Genomic DNA, 6000 nt, shown 5'->3' on the forward strand with positions numbered 1-6000 from the left:
GATCATGCTCTGTGTCTTTGCCTCATCAAGTAGCGTGTGCAGATCCTTAAAAAAAAGATCAGTGTTTTTTTTTTCAAGAATGATGTAAGTAGTAATATCGTCCAATAATCTGTGAGCCATAGCGACATAATCGTCCTGATTCATGACCACAATGTTCCCCCCTTTGTCAGAGGGTTTGATGGTAATTTGGTCATTGTGGCAAAGTTCGTCTAAAGCCACCCTTTCTGGCTCACTGTGGTTCGCAAGTGATCTAGCTCTATCCAATTTTATTCTTTTCAGATCCGCACATACCAACTTAACGAAGACATCTATATGGGCGTATTGTGAGAATGGTGGAGTGAGCTTGGATTTAGGACGCAGCGAGGAAATGGGACCAATAGCTGCAATGGGCCCAACTTCACTTTCATACAGGAGAGTTTCAAGGTCTCTGAGTGTGTCAGCTTCGGCCCTTTCAATATCACCTATATTTGATGCATTATTTTTAAAACACTTGTGTAGGGCCACTTTTCTAGCAAATAGATTCACATCCTTTGTCCAGACAAATTCGTCGAACAGAGGAGTAGGAGTAAAAGATAGGCCTCTACGCAATAATGTCAATTGAGAGTCATTTAGGTGAATGGAGGATATGTTATGCACCTGCATTTCGTCACTCCTTGTAGGGACAGTGGGATTAGATTGTGGTACCATTAGCCCAGTTTCCACCTGGGGTTGGCAGTTCCTAAAAAAGGAAATGTGTTGAGGGGTCCACTTGTATTGTTGGTAATGCCGGTGGGGCATTTGGTAATAGTAGAATTTTGACTGGAGGCATTGCCAGTTGTTCGGGGGGTTAAGGGTATAATTGAGGTGGCAGCAACTGCTGGTACAGAAAAGGCTGATAATGAGGAGGGATTGGAAGCAATAGTAGGAATCGGATTTGGCTGGCATTTCGTATTTGATTTGGTCTGCACAGTACTTCTTTTGGAGGAATTGAATCTGTTGTTTTTTATTTTGCATTTAGTGCCCAATCTAGAACTGGGGGAACGCACGGATTCGTCAGTACCAGATACCTCGGAATCAGAAAAATCCGTGAAGACTTGTACGCGTTTGGGGGCAAAATGTGACTGTGTTCTATAAGTATATGCCTGACCAGTTTCGAAATCTCTACGATCTCTAATGTACTTGCGATGCTTCCTCTCTTTTATCTCTGCTTGTAACTTTTCAATGTTTTTTTGTAATTGAATTTCACCTAGAGTATTAAATCCCTGAATATCCCCAATTTCCTTCTCCAACTGAAGAGCGGTTTTATTATGGTCACGTTTTTCAAAGTCCAAGATATATTGTAATAACCGTAAGGAGCTCTCAGTGAGAAGCTCCCTCCCAGCCTCTGACAAATTCGGCGTCACCACGATAGGAATTGGGGGTGATATTAATGCGGAGCCCCCTATACACAATTTTCTGCTGTATATAGGTCTCGAGGCTAGCAATTTCCCAGCAAGATCTAATATATTTCTGGTTTTTTGAAGATCTTTAACCCCTTCCCGACATTTGCCGTAAATGTACGTCATGGAAAGCATTGACTTCCCGCATCTTGCCTTACATTTACGCCGAATTTTTGGGACCGGCTCAGAAGCTGAGCCGGTGCCATCATCACCGGATCTCAGCTGTATCTTACAGCTGACATCCGGCTGTAACGGCGGGGACCGAAATTAGCTTTGATCCCCGCAATTAACACCTTAAGTGCAGCGCTCAAACGCGATCGCTGCACTTAAGGTGTTTGCAGCTCATCGGAACCCCAGTAATGAAATTGCCGGGGTTCCGGTGGCTGCAATGGCAACCGGAGGCCTAATACTGGCCTCCCGGTCTGCCTAGCACCGAAGCCGGTCAAGATCCGCCCGGCGGCGGAGCCTGTTCGGCTTCCGTAGCTGCCGGCAAGATGGCGCCGGGTCAGGAGCTGATCCGGCGTCATCAGCGGTGGAAGTCAGCTGTACTGTACAGCTGACATCCACCTGTAACGGCAGGAACCGGAGCTAGCTCCGATCCCTGCCATTAACCCCTTCGATGCAGCAATCGAAAGTGATTGCTTCATCGTAGCGGTTACTAGCAGATCGCCAGCCCTGACAGGCAATCAGGACTGGCGACTGCTGTTATGGCAACAGGAGACACATTGGTCTCCTGCTCTGCCATTACGGAAGCCGATTCAGGCCCCGCCGGGAGGCGAAGCCTAATCGGCTTGCTGTCAGTGAATGACTGACAGATCTAATACATTGCACTACATAGGTAGTGCAATGTATTAGAAAAAAAAAAATCTGACCGTTGGACCTTCAAGTCCCCTAGTGGGACTTGACAAAAAGTGTAAAAAAAGTATAAAAAAGTGTAAAAAAAAGTGCAAATAATAAAAGTTTGAAAACAATAAAAGTTTCAAGTAATCAAATAAAACACAATCCTCCTTTTACTCTTATCAAGTCCTTTATTATTGAAAAATAATAATAAACCATATGTATTTTTTTTTTCGCCGCGACCGTAACGACCTGAGGTATCAAAATATTATATTATTTATTGCACGCGGTGAACAGCGTAAAAAAAAAACGTAAAAAACGTTACCAGAGTTTCTGTTTTTTAGTCACTTTGCCCTACAAATGTTAGAATAAAAAGTGATCAAAAAGTCGCACGTATCCAAAAATGGTACCTATAAAAACTATAGCTCGTTCCGCAAAAAACAAGCCCTCATACACCTCCGTCGACAAAAAAATAAAAAAGTTATGGTTCTCACAACTTGGCGACAGAAAAAATACATTCTTTTTACAAAAGTAATTTTATTGGGCAAAAAGTTGTAAAACATAAAAAAGTCCTATAAAATAGGTATCGCCGGAATCGTACTGACCCGCAGAATAAAGTTAACATGTAATTTATAACGCATGGTGAACGCTGTATAAAAAAAACGAAAAAAGCTGTGCCAGAATTGCGTTTTTTTGTTTACCTGGCATCCCAAAAAATAGGATAAAAGGTGATCAAAAAGTTGCATGTACCCCAAAATGGTACCAATAATAACTACAGCTCGTCCCGCAACAAACCAGCCCTCATACCGCTACGTCTATGAAAAATAAAATTAGTTATGGCTCCAATAAGTCAGGAAATAAAAAAATATGCAGTTGTGCCCGAGGGGAACATTTCTTCTGTTTGAAGAGGCGATTTATCAAGGACCTAAAATTAGGGTACCAGGAAAGGGAGGGCCCAAACATATCCGCTGGAAGCGACGGTGCCTGTATTATACCAGGACAACACTTCCTAGCAAAATTCCCCAAGCTTCAAAGGCGCGGAGTGTGGATCAAAAGGGGGATAATAAAGGACGCCATATATCAGTGCGACACCGGCCTGTGCAGAAATGATTGCGTCACAGCGTAACACACATCTATGGATCATTTTATTGTTTTTTTTTACCCCATTATTATACCACCTGACTATGCCCCTTATATACTCCGCCCGGCTTACATATGCCCTACATTATAAACGGAAACACCAGTAAGACTCCAAACAAAACTACTACCAAGCAAAATCCACGCTCCAAAAGCCAAATGGCGTTTCCTCCCATCTGAACCCTACAGCGTCCCCAAACAGCAGTTTCCTTCCAGATATATGGCACCGTCATACCCGGGAGAACCCTTTTAGCAATTTTTGGGGTGTGTGTCTCCAGTGGCATAAGCTGGGCACGACATATTTGCCACTGAATGGCATATCTAGGGAAAAATAGAAATTTTTAATTTGCACCATCCACAGCGCATTCATTTATGGAAAAGACCTGTGGGGTGAAAATGCTCACTACACCCCTTAATAAATGCCTTGAGGGGTGCAGTTTCCATAATGGGGTCACTTCCCAGGGGTTTATTTTTATTATTTCACATCTGAGCCTCTGCAGTTGTGAACCAATACTTTGTAAATCGCCAAATTAGGCCTCAATTTTACATGGTACGCTTTCACTCCTGAGCCTGGTCGACTGTCCAGGCAAGAGATTAGGGCCACATGTAGGGTGTTTCTAAAACCAGGAAACCCAGCATAATAATTAGAGAGCTGTCTTGTTATGGTGGCACAAGCCGGGCACCACATATTGTCCACATATCTGTGGAAAAAATCCCATTTTCACTCTGCAACATCGAGTTCACACTAATTTCTACAAAACACCTGCAGGGTTAACATGCTCACTACACCCCTAGGTAAATGCATTGAGGGGTGTAGTTTCCAAAATTGGGTCACTTCTGGGGGGTTTCCACTGTTTTGGGCCCACAGGCGCCCAGAAACCAATCCAGCAACATCTGCACTCCAAATGGCGGTCCTTCCCTTCTGAGCCCTGCCGTGTGCCCAAACAGCAGTTTATGACCACATATGGGGTATTGTCGTACTCGGGAGAAATTGCTTTACAAATGTTGGGTTCTTTTTTTTTCCTTTATTTGTTGCGAAAATGAAAAAATTTGCGCTAAAGCTACGTCTTATTGAAGAAAAAGGATTGTTTTTATTTTCACTGCCCAATTCTAATAAATTCTATGGCACATCTGTGGGGTCAAAATGCTCACTACGCCCCTAGATGAATTCCTCAAGAGGTGTAGTTTCCTAAATGGTGTCACTTTTTGGGCGTTTTCATTGTTTTTTTTCCCTCAGGGGCTTTGCAAATGTGACATGGCCGCCGCAAACCATTCCTGCTCAATGTGATCTCCAAAAGCCAAATAGCGCTCTTTCCCTTCTAAGCCAAGCCGTGTCTCCAAACAGCCGTTTATTACCACATGTGGGGCATTGTTTTACTCGGGAGAAATTGCTTTACAAATTTTGTGGTGCTTTTTCTCCTTCAGTCCTTGTGGAAATGAGTAAAAATAAGCTAAACCTACATTTTCTTTGAAAAAATGTTGATTTTTATTTTGAGGGCCTACTTCCAATAATTTCTGCAAAAAAACTGTGGGGTCAAATCGCTCACTATACCCCTAGATAATTTCCTCAATGGGTGTAGTTTCCAAAATGGGGTCAATTGTGGGGGGTTTCCACTGTTTTATCTCCTCAGGGACTTCGTAAATGTGACATTGCCTCCGCAAACCATTCCTGCTAAATGTGAACTCCAAAAGCCAAATGGCACTCCATCCCTTCGAAGCCCTGCCGTGTGTCCAAACAGCCGTTTATTACCACATGTGGGGTATTGTTTTACTCGGGAGAGATTGGTTTACAAATTTTACGGTGCTTTTTCTCCTTCAGTCCTTGTGGAAATGAGAAAAAATTAGCTAAACCTACATTTTCTTTGAAAAAATTTAGATTGTCATTTTCAGGGCCTAATTCCAATAATTTATGCAAAAAACCTGTTGGGTCAAAACGCTCACTATACCCCTAGATAATTTCCTCAATGGGTGTAGTTTCCAAAATGGGGTCACTTGTGGGGGGTTTCCACTGTTTTGTCCCCTCAGGGGCTTTGTAAATGCGACATGGCCTCCGCAAACCATTCCTGCTAAACTTGAGCTCCAAAAGCCAAATAGCGCTCTTTCCCTTCTCAGCCCTGCCGTGTCTCCAAACAACCGTTTATTACCACATGTGGGGTATTGTTTTACTCGGGAGAAATTTCTTTACAAATTTTACAGTGCTTTTTCTCCTTCAGTCCTTGTGGAAATGAGAAAAAATTAGCTAAACCTACATTTTCTTTGAAAAAATTTAGATTGTCATTTTCAGGGCCTACTTCCAATAATTTATGCAAAAAACCTGTTGGGTCAAAACGCTCACTATACCCCTAGATAATTTCCTCAATGGGTGTAGTTTCCAAAATGGGGTCACTTGTGGGGGGTTTCCACTGTTTTGTCCCCTCAGGGGCTTTGTAAATGTGACATGGCCTCCGCAAACCATTCCTGCTAAACTTGAGCTCCAAAAGCCAAATAGCGCTCTTTCCCTTCTCAGCCCTGCCGTGTCTCCAAACAACCGTTTATTACCACATGTGGGGTATTGTTTTACTCGGGAGAAATTACAAATTTTACAGTGCTTTTTCTCCTTTAGTCCTTG

This window comes from Rhinoderma darwinii, chromosome 7 (genome assembly GCF_050947455.1).
Source record: "Rhinoderma darwinii isolate aRhiDar2 chromosome 7, aRhiDar2.hap1, whole genome shotgun sequence".
NCBI classification, from domain to species: domain Eukaryota; kingdom Metazoa; phylum Chordata; class Amphibia; order Anura; family Rhinodermatidae; genus Rhinoderma; species Rhinoderma darwinii.